Genomic DNA, 27,184 nt, shown 5'->3' with positions numbered 1-27,184 from the left:
AGTGAGTCAAACGAATATAGAAATTCATAAATATAGTAACGCTTTTTTTTTATATATAACTTTGACCTACAAAATTACAAATAAAACCAACGTTTGCAATTTTCCATCGTCTTGTATAGACACAACAAGAAATACTTTTCCTTTTTGACAATAGGACACTGTTATATATGATACCTGACAAGAACATAATTTCCATTTATTTTTTTTATTTATTTAATATTGTTCATATCTTTGAAGAAATGTTTTGTGAATAGTTATGGTTTCCATAAAGTATCCTTGGTGCGTGTGTCGAATATCGAAACTACAAGTATAAACGACCGTTACAACAATCTTCTTATTTCTTCGTTTCTTTGTTTCCATGTTAAGCTTAACAAAATGAAACAGAGAAAGACGCACATAAACCATATAATAAAAAGTAAAATCACAAAAATACTGAACTCCGAGGAAAATTCAAAAAGGAAAGTCCCCAATCATAAATAAAATGTAAAACAATATAAAACTATGATTTAATAATAAGAACATATTATGATTATTGATTTATTCAAAAGACACCTACACATACATTTTGGCATGCATGCCGGAGTCTGTTAAAACATACTTTAATGTGTAGAATTTTTTCATTGATGAAGGCCGTACGATGACCGATAGTTGCTTTCGTCAACGTCCTTTAGTCACTGGTTGTTAGTTGTCTCATAGACAATTCACTAAAAAGGAACGCTTAAAAAGTTTAATTCCCCTGCAGCCTAAAGACTAAAAAAGAGGGACAAAAGATACCAGAGGGACAGTCAAACTCATAGATCGAAAACAAACTGACAACGCCATAGCCAAAAATAAAAAGACAAACAGACAAATAATAGTACAGATGACACAACATTGAAAACTAAAGACTAAGCAACACGAACCCCACCAAAAACTGGGGGTGATCTCAGGTGCTCCGGAAGGGTTACAGATCCTGCTCCACATGTGGCACCCGTCGTGTTGCTTATGTTATTACAAATCCGGTAAATAGTCTTATTCGGTAAGTCACATTCGTGAAGCCCAGTTACAGAATATCAAAAGGAACATATGCTTATGAACAATTGAGGTATCAAACAACTCGTTCAAAAACATTCGACGTCGGATTGAAATCGACCTTATGCAATTGCACATATACGTGTACTTGTATAATACTTTAATTGATTTTGGAACTCTCAAAAACGAAATAAAAGATGAGTTTTGGTCTGTTTTGTAGAGTTCTTATGACAACTGAATTTTCAAACAGTTAAAAACTTTCCTTAGAGATTTTTTAAAACCGAAATAGGTTAACCGGTGTATTGATATTCATTTGCATAGGGTCGATTTCTATCCGACGCAGTTCATAGCTTATTCAGCTATGATTCATGTCAACGATCACATACGATTAGATAAAAGGAAAATAACTACATATCGATTGATACAAATTAGTATGTATATATAAGTCCAAAGATACAGAGGTATAATCAAGTAAAATACAAATAAATCCAGCTGAGTACAGAAACTGTGCAAAATTTGTTATATACTTCTTATATATTGTAAACTACAGAATTTAGTAGAATAAGAAATGCTTTGTAGATATAAAGAAACATATGAATCACCTGGAACCACGGAAAGACAATCAAATGTTTACGATGATGTCAGTCCAGGTGCGTCAAACTCAATCTATGAATCCATTGGAATAAAGCAAACTCTACAATTCACGAAATTTTTGACAAAGAGAACGGTATGAAAAGATATTTTAAGCTATAGTTAGTGGTTAACAACAAAAAACTATATAAGCTAACAGTTCTTAACATTAATGAAACCGCGCAGTGAAATTTTACTGGAAATAACAAAATTGAGGCAGAGGATTCACAAGGGATACCAAAATTTATACGTCGAAAGAAATAAGAAAAACTGACAACGCCATGGCAAAAAACGAAAACCCTGTAAAAGACAAAAATAAAAAAACGCAACATAAAGAAACTAAGGTTTCAATTGCCTCAGGCAAAGTTGACCTTAGAGGGATTTGGCTATTTGTTTTAGGTATTTTTGTCATATAGCTCTTCAACTGTTTCGGTACTTATACATCCCTCAGATTTCAAATGCTTTGCTTTGAGCGTTCCTGATGAAGGTAAATCCAGAAAAGCGCTTCGGACGCATGAAATTATTAAACGTGTTGTTTTCAATTTGTACATCACTGGGTCGATACCTCTGCTGGTGGACTATCAGTCCCCGAGGGTATCATCAGCTCAGTAGTCAATACTTCGGTACTGACATGATTTATAACAAACTTTTCCAAAATTGCCCGTTTATATATTTGAAATTATAAAGAAACTAAGGTTTCAACTCCTTCAGGCAAAGTTGGCCTTAGATGGATTTGGCTATTTGTTTTAGGTATTTTTGTCATATAGCATTTCAACTGTTTCGGTACTTATACATCCCTCGGATTTCAAATGGTTGTCTTTGAGCGTTCCTGATAAAGGTAAATCCAGAAAAGCGCTTCGGACGCATGAAATTATTAAACGTGTTGTTTTCAATTTTTACATGTGGCACCTGTCCAGTTGCTTATGCAAGTGCAAATTATGTGATAGGTAAGTCGGTGTTGTCACATTAGATAAAAGAGGACAGGACTGTAGTAACGACAATTCGAACATATCCGTCTTCATCTGTGAGGTAATCAATAAGTCAACCAACTCGTGTTGAGGTCAGTAAATACTTCGAAGGGATGACTTCAACTTTTACCTTTTGTTTAAAGGCGTCGTTTAAAGCAAAATTCATCTATCAATGAAATCATGATATGCAACGCAATCTGTGAAATATATCAACATTGAAATATATTACTCCATATGCAAACTCAGGTTGAATGTTACTACACAGAAATGGTAAGTAAACGAATTAGAAAGCTTAAATTATTTCTTTTGGCCTAAAAGTTTGTTCTCATCGGACCTTAATTGTGTATGGTAAATAATTGCATATTGGAATTCAATATTATATTCTGAAATGATTCTATAAACAACTCGAGTTATTATAAGAAACGCACACAATTGACAATCTTACCTTACTTTGTAATTTGTAATGGTCAGATATTTTATCAATTTGACGTCCTCTATATTGTTATCCATAACAGCATTTTTGTTTAGCTTCTTTTTAAATGAAATAAAGATAACAAATATCAGTAAGCTTTCAAATAGACTTCCAGATTTCAGCTATGAAAACGCTCATAAATCTCGTAGTAAACTACTGTTTTGTCTGTGTGTAAATGATTGGTTGTGCTTAGTCAACTACCGATTTTATATCAGTTGTAAGGTAGTTAGTATCTTTAAATAAGAAACATATCAGATATATTCTTAGACTGCAAATATGTTTTTGGAAGATTAATGAGATAAGGATGTATAAATAGAGCAATTATACTGCAACTTAAATCTATGAAGTTGTCAACTATAATTAATAAACAGATATTTATGAGTCAATAACTGAGTTTTGAGCTTCTTCCGTCACAAAAATTGTAACAAATACCAAATATCCATATTGTCACAATTCATTGAAATCTAACGATATAAAAGCTTAGTTGTCAGAAAATATCAGATCGTTTGATAAAGCGTATACTCTTTCAAGTTATAACAGAAATGGTATCAATTACCCTTTAAAACCCAAGCCGTACACTTTAGAAACTATTGCGAGTGGTTTTAAAACACATGATTCATGTTTTTGTGGTGATTGCGGTGAGCTACTTGTGTAATAAGTATTCTACCTGAACTGTTTTTATACACGTTTCAGATTGCGGAATGACAGATCTAGTACATTCAATTTTAAACGTGAATATTTAAGCAAAACATTATCATTTTCAGGGTGTTCCGTCATAAATGAAAGTATAACGTCAAAATCAATTTTCAGATATTGAGCAATATACAACCATATAATTTTGTTTTGAGTTGCATGTTGAGGAAACTGACCATATGTAAAAAATATGGACATATTTTCAAAGTTCACGCTTCACTAGATGTCAGGTTCCTTGTACATTATAACTTATGTCGTAACTACAAATAAAGTAAGGAAATGATTTTGTAGCCATCTATTATATTTTAATATCAGACTGTGAATGACATTTTATGAAATTCACATGTATGACAGCTGCACATTTTTTGTTCACAGGTTGAAACAAGTCAATGTATGTGAATCAAGATTTCTAGAAAACGATTTTTCATTGATTTTCGCAACAGTGTATCATAGGAAAGTTTTAACCCATAGATATGACATTAGGAACAACTAGATAATTATAATATACTATTGCATTTTGACATTCTAATATCCATCCTAGTTGCTTCGGTATTACAATTTCTATGAAAAAAAGTGTACAATCAAATAAATAAAATGGCATATAAGAGACATGAAATTTCTGTTGTTGTTAGCAGTATGAATACTGAATACTGTTCAAAACATATTATGACAATGTCTGCAATTAACCACATTGAGTTCAGATAAAAATTCCTTCATTGAGCATTTGATAAATGATACTGTAAATATGAATTTACCTAAATAGATCGACAAATCTTGTGTCTGTATACCTTACTGAAGCATTTAGTTTTTGGCGTTTGTAATATATTGTACATATATAATGGAGGCCTATCCCGAGTTTTAAAGAAAATTCTAATTTCACTTTCTCATTTTGCTTTGTGAACACAGACATTTTATGATTTCAATAGAACATGGGGTGCACGTTATTAACGTCACTATTGAAATTGAAATGAATGTAAAACGCCAAATAAAGATATTTACATATATAATGCATGAACATGTCAAAATGAGCATAAAGCATGGCATGAAAGAACTGCTTCTTAAATAGAAATCAGTTCTTCTTAAAAAGCCTTGCAGTTTTGACCGTAATTCGACGAAAAAGCTAATCTATACAATTTCGACAGGAATCAGTGAGGACTAATGTTAGGATACCACCAGTTACACCAAATTCCTTATCTTTGGTCAAGTAATTCATTTAACAAAACATTTCCACAAACAACTGATTACAGAAACAGATGATAAACATTGCTAATTTGTCATCTTGTAATACTATTACGATAATTCATTTTCTGAAATCTAGAACTTTCACACGGCGAAGAACGCACAACTGGGAGAAATTGAAAGAGTTGCTGTATATACATGTATACAACAGAACAGACAATGACGTTTAAAACACAAATCAGAAGATGTGCGAATTCAAAATAAAATATTTCAAAAAATGTCTTTGTATTTCTAAAACGAAATAGCAAAGGTACAGAGAGGGAAACACAATTATTTATCATACAACGCGTAATGTAATACGTACAAAACATGCAAATGGCCATACTATTAAATAGAAAGAAAGAAAAACAACATGTGATATGGTATTTATAAAGATAAAAATAGATCCTGAATCATGCATTTGCATTTTTAAACAATAATTAAATCAGACAATGCAAACGTTAGTTGTTATAAAAGACAGTTGGCGCTTTACAATGTTGTCACTAAGACCACAAGCTTATTTTATTTTCCTATAACTCTGAAGGCGATTGCAAAATATTTCAGAAATATATTCCTGTAAAAGAGAGGCGAATGTTCCAAAGAGACATTCAATCTCATAAGTCGAAGAGAAACTGACAAGGCCATGGCGTAAAAGAAGAAAAAGATAAATAGACAAAGGGTAGTCAACAGAACACAACATAGAAAACTAAAGACTGAGCAACAAGAACCCCATCAAAAACTGTGGGTGATCTCAGGTGCTCTGGAACGTAAGCAGATCCTGCTCCACATGTCCCACCCGTCGAGCTGCTCATGTTAGTACAGATCCGGTAATAAGTCTAAATCAGTAGGTCACATTCGGGGATTGGGGATGTGATTGTAGTTACGACATTTGGAACAAATCCGCTATCATCTGTGAAACGTATATTCCATAACGATCAACCAACTCGTAATGGCGTCCATATTATTACAAAGGGATGATTTCAACTTCACCACTTGGAACTCTTGGTTTAATTGCTGCCTTGTGAGCAGCAACCCTTATCAAGGAATTCATGATAGGAAATACAAATATTTTTTTTCTGAAAGGCGTGAACGTAGTAGACTGAACTCATAAATGATAACATATAGAGAAGTTATTGTTGTTAAATTGGAAATATGCATGAAAACTATTTACTACAATAATTGTTTGACTTATGTGTTCATCACATACAATCAATAGCGTAAAATCATGCTGATAGGAATAGTTTTAGCAATCAAATATACAGTAACTTTTTAATCAAGAGCTATCAAATAGGGCTAAAAGTTCTTTCTACTTTTATTGTGGTTTAGTGTAAACTTCTTATTGACATGAGTGTTCTCGTCATTTGCAAAACATATTGCAGTTAAAATCGTAATATTCAAAACTCACTTGGTGGCATGTAACGAGCAATGATTTTAAGTATAAAATATGATAATAATTACGACTTTGCTAAAAGAGATTTAATAAATTACCTTTTTGATTTTAAATCACAATTATGGCTCAAATATTACACCCGTCTCTATAAAAAAAAAATAAATTGAATTTTTTTTTGGGTAATCATCAAATACGAAATAATCTACAACAATTTTGAAAAAGCCAATAGAAACAATCAAAGATCTGACCTACAAACAACTTCCTGCAAAAGAAAACAAAAACTGGACGTTACGTATAAATCGTCTTTTGGCAACACTCTGCTCTGAGCTTTCCGGGTAAAGAGTGTTTTGTCATAGTTAATATACGGTTCGACTTTCGAGTGATATTCGTTGGTGTATCATAAAGGTTACCTTCACACAGTAAAATCTATTTCAGCAGAGGTATTTGAATATGAATTTGATTTCCCATTTCTTCCTAGAAAAATGTACAAAATATGAAAATCGCGTATTTATTTGATTATACCATTTTAAGATTAAATAATATTGTTAATTACACAAGCCGATTGAGACAATTTTTAACATTGGTCCCCACGAAACACCGATGTATATCAATTTTTGATGCTAAAACTGATTTTAATACTTAATAACTTTCATTTTTGCATCATTTCAAGAAACCTCTACCATTGTCTACTACCCCCGTAGGATCTTTTTTTTTAATTTTACATCCAAATCATTCTGACTTGAAACATTTTAAATTTAACGAAGATTTTTATTTTAAGAATCTTCTGAATTGATTTTTTTCTTTCAAATTACAAAAAGTAATGACTTTTTACAATACAAATGATAAAGCTGGTCTTGTAGGAGGCATTACTTGATAAAAAATTCAAGAGACTTGATTTGTGAATCAAGATTTTGATTTAATTTCAAACAATTTATAACAATTACCTGTACGTAGTGGTTTTATCTAAAGCAATTATTTTAGTGGAGTGACTTCAACCACACAATTGAACTTTTAATGCACCCACCTAACACACAGCTTAATCATATATCATTCGAAAGCTCACCACCATCTGTATTTTCTTTTTTGCCTTGCGGTAAAAAATCGTACAGGATAATCTCTATCAAATCAAGATCAAATGTCAAGGATGGAGAAAATTAATATTTTCCAAGACGTCAGCATTATTGCATATTCTTTCTTCTTGATTGTTAAAGTAAAATAACAAAAACTACAAAGTCCAAGGAAATTCAAATCGGAAATTCCCTTATCAAATGGCAATACCAAATGATCAAACACATCAAACGAATAGAAAACAACTGTCATATTCCTGACTTGGTACAGGCATTTCCTTACGTAGAAAATGGTGGATTAAACCTGATTTTATAGCTAGTTTAACCTCTCACTTGGATTACAGTCGCATAAAATTCCATTATATTGACAACAATGTGTGAAAAAAATCATGACTTCCAGCAAGGATAACTTTTAGAAGAGAGAGTGAAAACTTTATTAAGGAGTGGCGTCTGATAGAAGGATTTAATTCAGATTTCAAGTGTACCAGAATGTTACAGTTTGATCATAAGCTACAAGAAAAGAAATTGAATTATAAATAAATCAGAATCAATAGCTGACCCTGACATCTATATATTTTATCCATCTAATTGGAAAATTAAACACAATTATCATAAAGTAAACCGTTCCTTCCAAGTTTGGTTAATATTTGCTCTGTAGTTTCAGGGTAAAATACTAAAATGTTATTCAGTCGTCAGACGACGGATGGCTACTGATTGCAATAGATATAGATATAAGAAGATGTGGTATGAGTGCCAATGAGACAACTGTCCATCCAAGTCAAAATTTATAAAAGTAAACCATTATAGGTCACAGTAAGGTCTTCAACACGGAGCCTTGGCTCACACCGAACAGTAAGCTATAAAGGGCCCCAACAAATTACTAGTGTAAAACCATTCAAACGGGAAAACCAACGGTCTAATCTATATAAAAAACGAGAAACGAGAAACACTTATGAACCACATCAACAAACGACAACTACTGAACATCAGATTCCTGACTTAGGACAGGTGCAAACAAATGCAGCGGATTTAAACGTTTTATTGGTATCTAACCTTCACCCTTTTTCTGAAACAATAGTGTAACATCACAACATAGAAAGACACACTATAAAATATCAACGGAAATAGCTTAACTCAATCAAAGGACATATTAACACCATTGAACATACACTGAACAAATAAATTTGACCTATGACACAATGTAAATACAAAATAAATAAACTTAGGGAAGAATAATAAAAGTAACATGTTATATCGGTAAGAAATGTTAAACAATTAAAAGAAAAACAATATGCTCGAACAAAAATATCAGCCTTTTGCAATAACTTTAAACACAGGTAAATGAAAATAATGTTGTTGTTAGGTATACGTGTACAGTACCAATAGAGAAAGGAAATATTTTTACAAAATAAATAATTTTGATATGTTTTTTTTTTCTTTTTATGTATTATTATCATAATACATTTTGAGCTGCATCATGATTTGTTTTACACGTATTTTTTTCTGGATACCTTGTTCACATATGCATATTTTTTATAATTTGCATCTTATAACTGTCGAGTTCCTTTTAAAGAAATTGTGAATGGTGAGTAAAACTGTCATGTACAGTGCCCTTTGTTTAAGCTTTAAAGAACACGCAGTCTTATCAATATTTGTAATGCAGTTACCATATCTGTTGATGCTTTTTCACACGTGATACGCTAGATCAGATTACTTGAACACTTAAGGTACAGGTGTGCTAATATTCCTTTCGAAACTGTATTCACATATAATACATCCTACAGATTTGACCGTTTGTCACATCTGCTTGCATCTTATTCGAAATAAGCTGTCATTAACTTCTTTTGATAGATAAAAATTCCAAACAATCGTTGGATGAACCTAAATACTTCTTCGTGGCCTTGCTTCTTTTATTTACCAAAAGTGATCATAAATTTTTAAGTTCATGGTTCAGTAACACTAAACAAACATCAAATATGTATATTGATGTAGCAAAAAGTTAAATCACAAAATTACTGAACTCCGAAGAAAATTCAAAACGGAAAGTCCCTAATCAAATGGCAAAATCAAAAGCACAAATACATGAAACGAATGGACAACAACTGTCATATTCCTGACTTGGTACAGGCATTTTCTTATGTAGAAAATGGTGGATTGAACCTGGTTTTATAGCGCTTAACCTCTCACTTGTACGACAGTCGCATCAAATTCCATTATATTGACAACGATTCGTGAACAAAATGTCACAAATAGGGGTACAACAACAACACGAACCCCACCAAAAACTGGGGTTGATTTCAGGTGCTCAGGAAGGGTAAGCAGAGCCTGCTCCACATGTGGCAGCCGTCGTGTTCATGTTATTACAAAGCCGGTAAATAGTCTAATTCTAGCAAGTAGTCATTGTGAGTACATTTGTAAGACTAAATAGCTTATGCTAACTGTGTAACAAAAATGACCACTTAAACCCTTTGGATAGGACGTCTCTAATGTTGTTCTAACTTGTGAACATTCCCTTTTGTTATTGTTGGAGATAAACTATGTTTGACAATTAAGTTATTTACTCTAAATACAAAATTGTAATCAAATATACTTAATAGCTGGTATATTAATGATGAGTTTATTTACTTAATTAGTGGATACCTTGTACAGATATGCTTTATAATTATCAGCTGCAACTAATAAATGGTTAGTTGCACGTTCAAAGTTAATTGCACATGGCGATGTTAATCCATCTCTTATAGATAGGAGTTCCCTATGTTTTTGTCCATCGTGTGCGACAACTACAACATTATTCGTTCCATTCCCTACAACATACACGTTACCATCATTGTCAGCTGATATTCCATACGGATGTTTTAAAAGATTAACATCTTTGAAAGACCATTGTTTTGTGCCTTGCAGATCGCAGCATTCAACTGTATGATAATCATAACTGGTATAATATAGTTTGTGTCCAGATATTGTTATGCTGATTTCTGTGTCCATGTTATCAGTAGTTATATCACGTGTTGATTCGTCAGTAAGATCCATGACTTGAATTGCTTTTTTGTATATTTGAAAATCAATTTGTTATTGGTAGCAACAATGGCAGAGGTTTTCCCACTAGGAATAATAGTTTTTATTACTTTTCGTTTCGTTAAATCAATTATTGTTATTTTATTGAAAAGGGTGGAGGATATCGCTAAAGTATTATCCTCATTGTTGTATGCTACACTATTTGCGGTTGCTACACTCAAAGAAAAATCAATCGACCCGTCTTCTTTTACTACAGATACTTTGCTCAAAATAGGATAGGTAAATGCTAATCTACCACCAGGCAATATGGAACACCCCCTGACAATACAATGTTCGGTTTTAATAGTGTGTTGTAACTTTGTTTGTATATCTTCAAGTGACACAGGCACGTTTTTAGGTAGTATCAACTGAGCTTGTTGTTGCTTTTTCTTCGCAATAGAAAGCAGTCCAGGACTTGACTTGTCAATATGTATTTTTCCAAACCGAGGAACAATATTGGTAATGTTGTCAGTGATGAATTAATGTTAAACTTGATCTCGACACTATTAAGTGTATCACATTCACTAAGTGAATCAATGAATTGACATTTTTCATCAATATCGGCTTCAAGTTGTTTCAGAGCTAGAAAGGTCTGTAAATCTGATGCATATTGTTTTATGTATGTGATGTTCTTTTTGTGCTCGGCAACTTTAATTTCATGCTCATCTAAAGCTTTAATTAACAGACTGATTTTTTATTCTCTCTTTTTTCTATCTCATGCAATTTCGCTATGAATTTCTCTTGCTGTTTATCGAGATGTTGGTTGATATTTATTCGAACCTTTTGAATTTCGCATTCTATCTGATTTCTGTTCTCGGACAACATTTTGAAATTGCAATTTTTATCTCGACGAATCCGTTTGATGTTTTCAGCCACTTCGTGTAATGTTTCGTGAATTTCCAGAAATGCGTTTAAGGTCTTCGCGTTTTTGACAATATCATAAAGATTGACAATATTTTGACATTTTGTGTGCGTTTCAACGATGCATTTACTACAACACGTGCATTCATGTTCATTGCAGTAAATTTGATATTTTTTATCGTGTGTACTACATATCTGCTTAATATTTGTAATATAATCAGGCAGTGTTTGATATTCTGATATCGATATAGTACCGTGCTTTCTTGTTGCTTTGGAAATCCCATGATGCTCCTTGCAATCCAGACAGAGGCCTTCGTCGCAATCCGAACACCATATGGAAGCTGGTTTAAAGATATGTCGATATTCACATACACTACAGGAAGGTACAGAGGTTGCCATCATCTACAGAAAATACATTTTTTTTAGCTCACCTGGCCCGAAGGCGTCCGTCGTCCGTCGTCGTTAACTTTTACAAAAATCTTCTCCTCTGAAACTACTGGGCCAAATTATGTAAAACTTGACCATAATCATCATTGGGGTATCTACTTTAAAAAATGTGTCCGAAGATCACGCCTGCCAACCACGATGTCCGACATGGCAAAAAATAGAACATAGGGGTTAAATGTAAGTGTTGTCTTTTATTTTGAAAATCATTATAAATAGAAAAAATCCGACATGAGCAAAAATGTTCAGAATGTTGAGCTCTACCAATTGTTCTCAAACGTCAAAACTGACAAACGACTTCTTTTAGGAGGTGTTGCCCTTCAATGAATTTTACCATTTTTTTTTTATTTTTGCCTATTATATTGAAAAGTATAAAAGATAGGGAGAAACTTTAAATTCCAAAAATGATAATCAAAACAAGTTTGACCTTAAATGAGGATTTTTTTTGTGTTTTGAGCAAAAACTAAAGAAGAGAGAGAGGACTAAAGAGTCTAAATGACAAAGTTGGAGAGGGTCATTTGTTTAATATGCACTTAGACCAAGGTAAGCAACACAGGCTCTTAGAGCCTCTAGTTTTACATTTTTCCAAATGAAAGTAAGGATATTTATGACTTTGTAAACCCTGCATCAATTTAGTTCCCAAAAAGACTAGGTTTTCGTTTCTTTCTTCATTATCAAACATTTTAAAGGAAGGTGAACCCATGGATGAATTCAGTTGCCAGAAACTTGTATACCACAAATAAATTAACCTTGAAATTCATCCATCTTAGTTCCTAACCAGTATCGTTCAGTTGACGCTTGTGTTGATTGACCTGAATATGACTTAATTTCATGCTATGATCGGTCCACGTTTGCATTAAAAAAGGTCAATGTCACCTGCTTTAATTGCATTTTTATTCCCTTTCATCTATTTTCGGGATTTAATTTTGCTTTATTGGTCTACTTATTTATCTTAAATTCGTTGTCTCAAAGGCAAACTACTTTATTCAAACTATTCGCAAGCATTAAGCAACAATTTAATAATTGGAAGAATAATACAAAAAGATATCTTCATCGTGTCAGTCAATAGAATTTTCCGACATTAAGATAATAAGTTTATTCATATTTCAACTGGAACAATGGATATTAATCTTTCGGAGGGATAAGACTATAATATATCAAAACATGTCATATGCTTAAATTTCATAGTACGACGAAGATGTATTTAAAAACTGTTCTTCAAATTAGTAAATTGTTTCAATGCTTAATGCTCATACAATTCACTGTACAATGAACATCTATTGTCAAATGGTTAAGCACAACCGACCATATTACTTTAAAAAAATCTTAAATAATGGAAACTTGGTTAAAACGCCTAAATCATTGGGTGTGTACTGATTGATATGTTAATTCTAACGGAAAAAAGGCACCGGCATTTGTAAATGTTACTGAAAAATTATTAGTTCCGAAGATAAAAATGTAAAGACAACAATACTGAAACAGTTCCATAATATCAGGGCACAACAAGAATACAGTTGGGTGCAGACAAACCATAACATAAAGTAAATGCACGTTAACGCCGCGTGCACATATTTTATTTGTCAACTCCGATTTTCGCGTTTACCGGTAAACGCGTGTTTACTAAAATTGCGTTAACGCGATTTAAATGGAAATTTGAAATGTCTACTCGAGCAAACGCGCAATTACTCTGTGTCCGTTTAGTCGGTAGTAAACGGGCGTTTACTACAGATTTTACATCTTTACCTGTGTACGTGCACATAGAAAACACGCGTTTACTTTTCCCGTAACTATTTGTGGAAAGTGTAGATATACTTTTTTCTGGCTAATTAATAAATTGCAAATATTAAAAAAATAAAGTATCGCTAAAAAAATATTTTCAGCAATTTTTGGATAAGTAAATACTGCAAAACATGAAAAAAGTTTTATATGTTAACAACAATTGATATTCATTATGGTAGATTTAGCTAGGCAATGTTTCAAGACTCGAAATAAAACAGACTACATCAAATTATCTACAATATTTTGTTTTCAGACAATACCCGTATTTCAAAATAGTTCATGGTTTATTGAATTTAAAAATCGACATTTATATATACGATGTAAAATGTCAATTTTATTAAATCTGTTCATCCCTGCAGACATAAGGGATTGTTTTTTTTTATAAAAAGAAAAGATCTTTGAAATAATTCCCTCCCTTTTATGTCAAACAATCCATCCTAAGGTACAAAATGGTACAAGCTTTAATTATATAAATAGAAATATTTGCAATTTTTATTTTTTATCGCTATACATATAATTAACCATAGAGCTCTTAATTTGTGTAAAAATGTCTGCTCTTATGTACCAAAACAATAGGATTTTAATGCTGTAACATAATATTTTTACAAAAGTTAAAATACTGACACCTTATATTGATTTTGCAATTCTAACTCTAATTTCTTCACTTTTACTTGTAACAATCCATTATGAGCAGAAAAAGTACTTAATTATCAGGCCAGTAGAAGAATATTAATAATAAAAAAAAGAAATATTGTCACTTTTTATTGTTATCGACATAAATATAAGTAACCGTAGACTTAGAGAATTCTCAATTTGTGTAAAACTATTCATCCTTAGGGACAAAAAGAACAGATTTTTAATGCCGTTGTAAAATATTCTAACAAAATGGAAAACATTGGCACGTTTTTTTGATTTGACAACAAATTTTGCAATTTTAAACTTAAATTGTTTTCATTTTTATGTCTAACAATCCATCCTGAGTTACAAAAAGTACTCAATTATCAGGAAAGTACAAGAATATTAATAAAAAAAGAAATATTGTCACTTTAAATTGTTATCGATATAAATATTATTAACCGTAGACTCATAGAGCTCTCAATCTGTGTAAAACTAATCATCCTTTGGGACAAAAAGAACAGAATTTTAATGCCGTTGTAAAATATTCTAACAAAATGGTAAAAAATGGCACGGTTTTTTTTATGCGACAACAAATTTTGCAATTTTTAAACTTAAATTTCTTCACTTTTATGTCCAACAATCCATCCTGAGGTATAAAAAGTATTCAATTATCAGGCAAGTAGAAGAATATTAATAAAAAAAAGAAACATTGTCACTTTTTATTGTTATCGACATAAATATTAGTAACCGTAGACTTAGAGAGCTCTCAATTTGTGTGAAACTGTTCATCCTTAGGGACAAAAAGAACAGAATTTTGATGACGTTGTATAATATTCTAACAGAATGGAAAAAATTGGCACCTTTTTTTATGTAACAACAAATTTTGCAATTTTAGACTTAAATTACTTCACTTTTATGTCTTACAATTCATTCTGAGGTATAAAAAGTACACAATTATCTGGGTAATTATATTTCAAAATTTGAGATGAATTCTTTGAGAAATAAAAAAAGTTATTAGCACGTTCATTTGGTCTTGTTATTGATGATAATGGTCTGGTCAACGTTGATCAGGTCATGTTTCCGCAAGTTTTGAAAGCATTTTTTCGTTTTTTTTTTATATTTAAATATTAAAAAATTAAATTTAATTATAGTTCAAATTTAAGATAAATCAAATGATTAAAAAAAGATATTAGCAATTTTCATGTTAGTCCTGTCATTGTTCTATCATTGTCCTGTCATTGTTCTATCATTGTCCTGTCATTGGTCCAGTCATTAGGGTAACCCATCATGCAGTAGTAAACGTGCGATTACTTTTTACAAAGAAAAACAGAACACGCGCCATTTTCACGTTAACGCGGAAGTAAACGGACTATGAACAAAATTAGAAGACGCGCCTTTTTAGCGTTAACGCGGAAGTAAACGTGAAAGTAACCGCCCGTTTACTTTTTATGTCTACTTAAATTTTGGAGTAAACGCAGAATTAACAAGCGTTTACATGAAGTGCACGCGAGTAAACGCCGCGTTAACTTTTTTCCGCGCGTCTACATGTAATGCTTGGTCTGCACCCAACTGTATGTCTGCAATCTAAACTGAAAATGGCTGAATATTGAGTTGATTACAAAACAAAAAGATACCAGCCTTACAACGCCTGCCCGCCCGCTCGTCCGACATCATGATTATATCAGTCGGATTTGCACTTCACTTCGTGCAACCCGGTCAATAGAAACAAAATAGATGACGATTAGACTTTTTTAAGGAATTTTTATTTAGAAAGATAGGTACCTTGACCTCTGCGTTGAAAAAAAACCCAATTCCATCCATATCATACTTTACAAAAGCAAAAAAAAAAAGAACACCAAACAATAAACATTCCATCTACTATTTTCGGATGATTTTGAAAAGGGATACATAGACTTTAAATCAAACACATATAAAACATAAATGTATTGTTTAAAATATCCAGAGAAACATTCCCATACATAAATAATCTCTGTCAATAATTTATTTCTCCACTCTTAACAGTGAAACCTTAAATATGTATATTGATCGGCAAGCCTCGCATCTTGAAAACTAAAATGTCTAGAGGAGAGAGCTATTGTTTCGCAATTGATGCTGTATTAGGATGTATGATATCACTCTTTTTCCCCGTATGATCAGCATACACAGTGACAAAGAATCTATAAGTTCTTCAGTCTAAATAACTTTGTTAAACCTCATTACTGATGCAACATTTTCAGTGCACCATAGTAAAAACTTTCTATTTCAGATACTTTTTATTTATGTATAAATTAATTTGATTGAAGTCTAATTTTACAGTAAAATTAATATTAAAAAAACTGTTCCAACAACCTACATGTACACACACTGAGTTTCCGTGCATATGCTTTCTAAGAATATTGATACAAAGAAAGTAAAACAAAGACTTGTATCGTTTCATCTATCAAAAGAGTGTTTGAAAATAGATAGCAATTTATAAGTTCCAAGTTTCAGATGAAAGTAAGTTATATTTAAATTTCTTCTTTGGAAGTTTTCAAAAACCTGTCATCACTTAAAAATTAATGTTACAAAAGTAAAGGAACATGAAAAATGGAATAGTTAATCAAGAAAGTGTCGAAATATAACTACAATCATTAATTTTACTCGAATTTACTGTTGTGAACTTGCAAACTTTGAAACTTTTTGAAACTTTTTATTTTTTACTAAAGGCCTCACATGGTACATGATAGTACAATAAATTTAACAACAAATATAATGCATGAAAAAATATATATACATATGAAGTTGATGTATGCAGCTGGAAGTTGAACATTACAAATATGATTTTTTAAATACAGACATAACAATTTTGCAATATTTTACCAAGCCTATAAGTGTATATTTATCATGACTATTCATTAGCTCAGACAGACTAATAATGTTATTGTTGTTATAGATATGTAAATATGTAATGAAACAAAAAAAACCAAAAACAAAACACATATAAAAACAATTAGTTTTGTCCATTGTGTAACACGTTAAGAAACAACAGATACAAGTAAATAGAAGGTGCACAATTCAAAGTCTGCACCTGACGAATCATTAGTTTTAAAATTCATTCCTTGCCAAGTTTTTAGAGGGGTTGCGGACGGGACATTTCCTCTTTCAAACAAGCTTAAAGGTAAATAAGAAATTCTGAACTCCTTTTTTTAATAAAAGGAAACCAATCCCCATTTTGATTGGAAAAAAAAAAAATACAAACTGAAAAATACAATTTCTTAAATAGTTTAAGAAGGATCTTTTCCTCTTTCCTATGGTTTGTCATTCCTTCTTCACTGATGACTTTTCGGACAAGTTACTGTATCTTCTGATATCAAAGTTAAGGTAAAAAAACATATAGGTGCTCTTACATGCTCTGTAGGATTTATAATTTAATCGTGCTGTCCAAAACAAAGTCAATATAAGGTTTTCAAAATAAGAAACAAAGTCTAGCATTGCTTTTGTATTTACTTTCAGAAATTGTATTTTCCACTTTGTATTTTATTCCAATTAACTGATTAATATTGGGATTGATTTCCTTTATTCATAAATGCCAATACCAATAGTACAACAAAAGTTTCCATTCTGTGTTTATTTTGAAGATGTATCCTTGCTTACTATATAGTTACACCAATTTAATTTTGAATCCATATTGAATCATAGAAAAATGGGTTTGAACGAACCTCCAAACGACCTATGAGTCCGTAATGATGAGTACCCAAATTTCATCCATGATTAAATTCACATCCTTAAAAAACGAATAACAGATGTTTTGTTTTATTTCTTTAAATATTTAGAACAATTTGACATTAGTCCATGCTTATTCTATTTATTTTTTAAGAAATGGATGCTTGTAACACATTTTATTTGCTTATTTTTAAAAGATGACTTTTTGTGGACGTCGAATGGCGACGTTTCAATAGATTTTACTTTGTCAAGTAAATAGTTCATCTGTTTATATATACCGTGAACGTTTTGTGTATATTTAAATATATTTTGCTATGTTGAAAGACGTGTATAATGTCAAATCATAAAAATACAAAGTGTTTAGTCTCAAAGAAAATTTGTATGATTTCCGGTGCTATTTTTGCCGAATAGGTGCAATTTGGGTATTAGGCGGAATTTGGGTACTGTCACGTGAGTCACATGTAGGTTCCGGTGGTATATACATATAACCTTCTGTAAATCCCTCCTCTATTAGGAGAACCTGGAATTCTTGCAGTAGTTGTTTTATATATATGTAACACTATTGTACACTATTCAACAAGTTAGTTTTCTTCCACCTCAACACCACTTTTAATTTTGGTTAATAAGTTGTTAAAAATTAAATTCATTTTATAGTAAATTATTGTTGTAAGCAAGCCAGGACGGTTCAAACAGAAATATTTTGAATGCAGAGAGAACTGTGCACCTTATAATGAGCATGATTTTATCAGATGACAAACTGAAAACTAATATTCCAGACTAAAGATAAGGCATAGGTACTTAATTCAGACACAGACCCTCGACATGTCACGTGTGTGTTCTAGTTTGCTTTAAAATAAAATTAATGGTAAACTTTTTATTGCACCAGATGCGCATTTCGACAATTAATGTCTCTTTAGCAATGCTCGAGGCCGACATATTTGAATATCTAAACCTAATGCAAACATTGAAGAAATGATGAAACCGAAGAGGACCTCAAGTTTAACCAAATTATTCAAGGTGAACAGGTTTGATTGTACTCCGACAATATTTCGGGACGTAAACATGGGTATATGTGTCCCTATCGTTATGCTTAATCTAAAAATACAACAAAGGAATTGGTTACCTGATCTACGAGAACAGAAAAGACTCTTTCATAACTTGAAGAAGTATGTCAACCTGGAAGGTAAACAAGAGAGACGATCACGTGATATAAACTGGTTCGATATATTAACAGTTAATGTAAACATGTGTTACTTATGTTGTTTTAATGGCGCTTAACTTTAAATGTACCAAACTTGACAGATGAAAAACAATTATGGACACTTATCATTGTAAATCATTGTGTCTTTTTACAAATTTCACTGATAATTATTTTCTATCATTTAAGATGACAATACACTAAAATCAGTGAGAGTCTGAATCGAATGTAATGTCTCTCCATTTTGTGCCTGCAACTGGTAGTGCTATAGTTCAGGTAAGTTATTTATACTGTTTTTCTCGTATTTATGATTGCTTTTTTATCGAGTTAGTTGCCAGTATTTCGTATTTTGTGCTGTTGGCGTTGGTGTTCAATATTTTTAATGATTTCTTTTGTTTCTTTAAATCATATAAGTAAGATAGAAATTACCCCGTTTTATCGTAATACTTCTTTCTGGCTCCGCTTTTCTATGTAAGTTTATGCTTTTATTGTCCACCCAGAAGGATTTAAAAAAATATTACTATTTTTTCTTGTTTCCTTTAATCCTTTACAAAACCTGTATGATACAGTAACTATGTGCTAGAAGTCATATATTTGTAATTTGGTTTAAATACATGTTCACTGAAATATAAAATAATAACATAGTTAGCGCACTTTATTTTATCGCGTTTAATATTTTTTAAGAATACAAAACATTAAACATTTTATTATTAATTGAATACAAAAAGTGATAGAATATCAAACAAGTTAAATGCAAATGAAAATTAAATAAATTGAGATCTTAATTACAAGTAGAATTTCAAAATCTAAAATGTCAGAATACCACAACATGTATAATGTTTTTTGCAATTAAACATGTATCCATTTTCTACGGAAGCGTATTTGGGCCATCCTTCTTTTATTTATTTTTTTAAATTGTCCACTTTAATCTTGGAATTATCAACTTTAAACTTGGAATTTCCAACTTTAATCTTGTAATTATCAACTTTAATCTTGGAATTATCAACTTTAATCTTGGAATTTCCAACTTTAATCTTGCAATTATCAAACATTCATTTTGGAATTTTCAACTATAATCTTGAAATTATCAACATTAATCTTGGACTAATCAACTTCAATCTTGGAATTTCCAACTTAATCTTGGAATGTCCAACTTAAATTCTTGGAATTTTCAAGTTTAATCTTTGAATTATCAACATTAATCTTGGAATTATCAACATTAAACTTGGAAATTCCAACTTCAATCTTCCGACCCTCATTAGTCCGATACTGATTTTTCCGACTTTCATTAACCTAGTGAATCTCTGAACTGAGAACATCGTCACTTGTGGCTCACTGGACTCTCGCCTCTGCCAAACAGTGCACTTCAGTTGTGCTTTAATTTACTTTTTGTTGGTGATTGCTATTGTAAATATCGATGCACATCCGCCTATTCAGCAAAATAATATAATAAATGCATTGTCTCATTGGTAATCATACCACATCTTCTTTTTTATATGTTCTGCATACACAATTACAAATGGATATTTAGATTTTGACATTAGAACGGAAAGGGGGCGGGAGTAACTTCAAAATGTTTTGGCTTGAAAAATGTACCCATTTGTATATATCATTCACTAATATTTGGTACCTAAATTTATATATAAATATAAACAAAGAATGACCTTTACTTTTAGACATTATTTTAATTTTTAAATGCATAGATTCAGGGACTTTATATTTATGCAAATATAAAGTCCCTGATTGATTCAAATACCACAATTGGCCATTAATATAAGATATCCAATAACATATTTATTTAAGATATGTAGAACATACCCCAAATCAATATATAATTATGAAAGAACAATGCATATCAATATAGTATGTCATTAACAAATTAAAAAGTAGTGTCATAAAAATAAAATATCGCAAAATTATGACATATATTTTTGGCATATCCGCGTATACCCATTACTAGGAATTTTACACCCCTCATGAATATATGGCTACGTGAAGCTATACAAAACTTTAGATACAGGCCTATTTTTCTTTTACATTTTATCAAAAATTTAGCCGCGAATTATAAGTAGATTAAGTATATATTGAGAAATACAATGAACTATGAGCTAGAAGTAACAAATCAGTCATTTCCAAGATTAAAGTTGATAATTCCAAGATAAAAGTTGATAATTCCAAGATTAAAGTTGGAAATTCCAAGATTAAAATGGATAATTCAAAGATTAAAGTTGATAATTCCAAGATTAAAAGTAGGAATAATTCCAAGATTAAAGTCGACAATTTGAAAAAAAAGGATGGCCCTAATACGCTTCCGTAATTTTTCTTTTAATTAGTCTACTCTTCCTAAATAAGCTTAAGGGCACCAAAGGTAACAGTGCCATCCTCTTGAAGACTTTTGTCAATAAACTGGTTCTCTCTGATGAACTCTGTAATGGAATAGAATTCTAGTATTGTCTTAGCCAAACAAATAATGTCTTGTGTTACTCTCTCGTTGGCTATGAACTATTGTCTAGTGACTTTTGTGTGTTGAGTATTGAATGGTTTCGTTTGTGTGTGTGTGTGTGTGTGAGTTTGTGCATGTACACTGCGTGAGAGACACAGTGGATGAGATACGTAGTGTGTAGGAGGTATCAGTGTGTGAGATATTCAGTGTGTAGGATATATCAGTGTGTGACAGATACAGTGTGTGAGAGACACAAAATGTGCCGTGAGAGATAGTGTGAGTGAGAGACAGGGTGCGTGTGAGAGGTGTGTGCGCGAGCCATAGGTGTGTCAGAGGGAGGGAGAAAGTGTTAGTGTGTGAAAGAGTATGTGGGTGTACGCTGGTGAGGGAAAAATAAAGTGTGTGAGTGTGAAAGCGTAGTGTCAAAATGAGATTTCCCTGAGATAGTGTTTGTTTGTGTACTTTTACGTGTCTGAATGTGTGCGTGAAAGTCTGAGTGACATGCGATAAGTGTCTGAGGGAGTGAATTCTTAATTCAGAGCATTTCAATTTCGCCGTACATGTTATAACTCCGGGTCGTTCATTAATTTAATACATAATTACATTATAAACTACTGTCAAGGATCTGAAAGACAAACTACATTGTATATTTAACAGATGACAGTCGTACCGATTTGCGTATTTGGTACTCGGTTTTGGTAAACTGGAATCATGGGAATGACATTAACATGTTTTATGATTCTGCTTGAAATAATATACAATTGGTGATGGTGGTTGTTTTGAGGGGAAATGGTTTTTCTCTCCTTGGTCAGAAGTTTTATATTCTCTATGTGAAAATAAATATTCCATGGCTTTTCTAGAACTCTATCCTATAGTCAGTGCAACCATCTTATGGGGTAATTCATGGATTACCCAAATAATCTTATTTCGATGTGGCAATGAAGCCACTGTACACACTATCAATAAAGGTCGTTCCGCATGTTTATAGATAATGAATGTTATAGGAACCCTTACGTTGTATGCCTTTAAAAATAGCTTTTGTTTTCGCGCCGAACACGTTCCTGGAGTTCAGAATAATACCAGTTACTCTATTTCTCGTTTACAGGTATAGCGTGCCAAGATCCTTGCACCATTAGCAGACATTGTACTCACACGTGCCCGCCAGTCTACGAGTAATGTGGCGTTAAAGTTTACAGTGTCGGAATTATGGCGACATGCGTTCTTAACTATAATCTGTGACCTTGTGACTTTAATGGAACTATATATGAATAAACTTGACTTGTTATGAAGAGTTGCTATTTTTTCGCGATACACTTGCACATATCTTTATACAATATCGCACAGTAGAAAAACAATGTATAGCCTAATCTAGAGTGACAATTATCTGATTCGAATTAAACTATTTCACAGAATATTCAACTGTGTGAAGAGTTGCTGTTTTTTCTTGATACCTCTGAACTTTTTTTACAATCAACTGAACTCGTATCATTCGGTTTTTGCAAAGAAATGTTTATTTCAATTAAGAGCCTGCAGCAAACGTGAAAATTAACGGATGCGAAAGTTATAGTTTTTTTTTTCTAAACATCAGCTAGGTGACGAGTTGCTGTTTTTATCTAGATACATTCGAACTTCACCGTTATGTTATTGTGCATCATATTTTGTATATTTAGTCCTTCTTTTTCGCTCTCTCTCTCTTTCTCCACATACGATTTGAAGGCTTCCATGTACATCCTTTTAAAAATTCCTCCTAGCTTAATATCTCACAACTTGGTAAATTACTCAGCTCAAATCTTTATTTTATAATCTGAGCAATTGCAATTCATCACTGGTCAGTCTTTTAGTTGACAATTTTTGATCCCCCAAGTTCTTTCAACTTACAACTCATATTTCGATCAATAGTAAGATAAAAGATGATAGGACAGGTCACGTCGAATTTCCTGTCAACCACTGTTTCGCAAGATCCATATATAGTTCGCGCAAACTTAACGCTTTACAACAGATCAAGATTCAAGGAATTGGATGGGAAAATATCTGCGAACTAAGCTAAAATATTTTCAAAACTTGCTGAGATGATTTCCCTAGTGCAATAGTATATTATTTCATTTTTTGGTAATAAATTATAGATTTCTTTTATATTTTTCAGTTTTCTCTGTTGAAAATATTCGTTTTCAGTTAGACATCTTATACCTGTTATTGCACTACCAGCCACTTAATTACATACAGCTTATCCTATCTTGGTACAGGTTATTAAGGTGTATATACCAGTTGCGACCTTCAGACGATAAACAATGTGTTCTACGGTATACCTTCTTGGAGAAACTGAGAGGTTATAAACACAGCATGTGTAATTTTTATAACTTGTGGTTAGTGCCCAAACAATGTACAATGCTCGTTCAATTTACTTTGAATACACAGGGATACAGATTGTTCTGGTCAGTTATTTGATAAAGAAAAATAGACAATTATGCACTAGCTTAAAGGCTACCGTATTTACAATTGGTATTGCGTTAATCCGTTTTGAAAATGTTCTTTATTTCTTCACGTCTGACTACTGTCCTTCATGCTTAAACTGATGATTCACCGTTTTAATTTTGTGGCTATAATGTTTTAATTAACAATATAGGAAAAGGTATCCTTGTAAAAAAGGATAACACAAATACCGAACTCCAAAATTAATTCAAAAAAGGAAAGTCCATAAGTCCACGCCAATTTAATTCCTTGTTCGACGTATCCGCCCGCACAAAACGGGAAAAAAATATTTTAAATATTCCCGCTTTCCGCATCCGGAAAAGTAATCGTGTCTTTTTCCCGCGCCGGGTTTTTTCGTAAACATTAAAAAAAAGCGATCGCCAGAGCGTTTTAGTCAACGTCAAATCGAGACCCTTAAACTGTTTCGAGCATTAACACAGATTTCTTATCAAAGTCAAGGACGATTCTTTACAAAATCATGCCGATTTTAGTTGTTAGAATAAAGTTGTATGTGCTACAATACAAACACCTTTAAGCAAAACTATCCATACCCGCTGCATTTTTATGCACCTGTCCGTTTTGTATATTTATTAGACCGTTGGTTTTCCTGTTTTAATTATTCTACACTAGCCATTTTGGGGCCCTTTATAGCTTGCTGTTCGGTGTAAGCAAAGGCTCCGTGTTGAAGGTCGTACTTTGACCTGCAATTGTCAACTTTAAATACATTGTGACTTGGATAGAGAGTTGTCTCATTGGCACTCATAAAACTGAGAATGGAAATGGGGAATGTGTCAAAGAGACAACAACCCGACCATAGAACAGACAACAGCAGAAGGTCACCAACAGGTCTTCAATGCAGCGAGAAATTCCCGCACCCGGAGGCGTCCTTCAGCTGGCCCCTACCACATCCCATTTATATACAACGTACCATAAAGACAAAGAACAAAAATGAGAACACCAAAATGACGAAGAACAGACAACCAACAAATAACACAAAAAACTAAAAAGTACACACATCATGATCAACAAACAGCATGAAACCCTTAAAACTAGGGGTTAACTCAGGTGTTCCGGAAGGATGAGCAGTTCCTGCTTCTTACAAGACGCCCGCCGTGTTGCTAGTTTTAAGTCATGTCAGGTGAAAGAGGAAAGACATCTATGACAATTCATTGAAGATCATTTAAGGCAGTTGAAATAAGTATTCAATTCAGGATCTGATGTCCTCAGAAAGTAACAGTAATACAAGAAGTCATAAATGTGCTGCAATTAAAAGTGGGCATTACATGCCTTGGTGAACAAAAAAAAGAAAACACTTCAGCAGTTGATAAATTAAAGAAATGTCAAAGTACAAGTGGAAAATAAAGTTTCATACCATCTTGTTTTGATCAATATGGTCAGATTGAACCTATGATTTTATGTTAACAAAAAATATATATAATTGCTCGCCTTTACTTTTCAAGCTTCGCCTAAAAAATTTGCAAATTAAATTTTCTTTTATTAAAATTACAAATCGCTCGCTCGCCCCAATTTCTGGAGTGGAAATATCCGTAGAAAAAGAAATTAAATTGGTGTGGCCTAAAAACTGACAAAATCAAATGTTATCAACAAAATGAGAAACGAAAAAGAAAGAAACACAGTGTAACGAAATGGAACACTGTGAAACGAAACGAAATGCAATGAGACAAAACCAAACCCATCAGAACGAAACAAAATACATCGAAACGAAACGAAACAGAATTAGAAACTATAAAATGAGAATCGGAACGAAACGAAACAAAACCAAATCTGTACACCTTTACAATCAATCCATGCACCAAAATAGGTGTTGATCTATTGCTTGAAGTGTCTAAGAAACGGACTTGACCATGAAAATTTAACTTTGATCATTGATCTACGAAATGAGGTCAAGGTCAGGAGAACCAGTTATTGAGAAAATCACGTGAAACAAATAGTGTTTGAACCACAAAATTGAGGTTAAATTTGACGACCATATCCCATTTACCACAGGGAAACCTCAGAATAAAAGGCAGCTGTAAACAGAATTTGAAGTGTCCATGTCTTCAACCTTCTGAAATATAAAGATTAAAGCAAATAGTTTACCTCGTCGCCGGTTCTGCATTCCTTTGTCTTGACCATTCTATGACTTGATGAAAATGATATCTAAAAGTTTTGGTCATTAATAGATACTTTAAAAATTAATTAAATGGTAAAAGCTCATTGCAATTCTACGTACACAAATGATATCTTACTTTAATTATATTTCTTTCTATATTGCAATATATTAAAGTAGATATAAGAAGATGTGGTATGAGTGCCGATGAGACAACTCTCCATCCAAGTCAAAATTTATAAAAGTAAACCATTATAGGTCACAGTACGGTCTTCAACTCGGAGCCTTGGCTCACACCGAACAGTAAGCTATAAAGGGCCCCAAAAAATTACTAGTGTAAAACCATTCAAACGGGAAAACCAACGGTCTAATCTATATAAAAAACGAGAAACGAGAAACACTTATGAACCACATCAACAAACGACAACTACTGAACATCAGATTCCTGACTTAGGACAGGTGCAAACAAATGCAGCGGGTTTAAACGTTTTAATGGTACCAAACCTTCACCCTTTTTCTGAAACAATAGTGTAACATCACAACATAGAAAGACACACTATAAAATATCAACTGAAATAGCTTAACTCAATCAAAGGACATATTAACACCATTGAACATACACTGAACAAATAAATTTGACCTATGACACAATGTAAATACAAAATAAATAAACTAAGGGAAGAATAATAAAAGAAACATGTTATATCGGTAAGAAATGTTAAACAATTAAAGAAAAAAAATATGCTCGAACAAAAATACCATCCATTTGCAATAACTTTAAACACAGGTAAATGAAAATAATTGTGTTGTTAGGTATACGTGTACAATACCAATAGAGAAAGGAAATATTTTTACAAAATAAATAATTTTGATGTTCATAGTACGAAGTGAAAATTTATAGTTATACCAAACACTTATCAAAGCTGGTATATAGACCAGATATAACCCTGAATAACATTAAATAACAAAAAAGCAATACAATTAGTATCAACAGGTCAAATAAACAAGATGGTACGATTTGAGAGTACTCGCAGTTACTGACAGCTAGTTAAAAGCC

General features: G+C 32.2%; 1 protein-coding gene and 1 long non-coding RNA gene across 2 annotated transcripts in view; one reads left to right on the top strand and one right to left on the bottom strand.

Annotated features, from left to right (window-relative positions):
• LOC127704345 (uncharacterized) overlaps nucleotides 1-27,184 on the top strand; it is a 148,769-nt gene that overhangs the window by 95,564 nt on the left and 26,021 nt on the right. The window lies entirely within an intron of this gene.
• On the bottom strand, nucleotides 10,064-19,103 carry LOC127704348 (uncharacterized). Its single transcript, XR_007983239.1, has 3 exons — nucleotides 19,031-19,103; nucleotides 11,619-11,766; nucleotides 10,064-10,253 (listed from the first exon to the last, which is right to left on the bottom strand). It is a non-coding gene; the product is annotated as an uncharacterized LOC127704348 (long non-coding RNA).

The sequence above is a fragment of the Mytilus californianus genome, unplaced genomic scaffold, assembly GCF_021869535.1.
Source record: "Mytilus californianus isolate M0D057914Y unplaced genomic scaffold, xbMytCali1.0.p SCAF_6, whole genome shotgun sequence".
Lineage (NCBI taxonomy): Eukaryota > Metazoa > Mollusca > Bivalvia > Mytilida > Mytilidae > Mytilus > Mytilus californianus.
The sequence above is the reverse complement of the archived record's forward strand: the minus strand, read 5'-3'. Positions and strand labels throughout refer to the sequence as shown.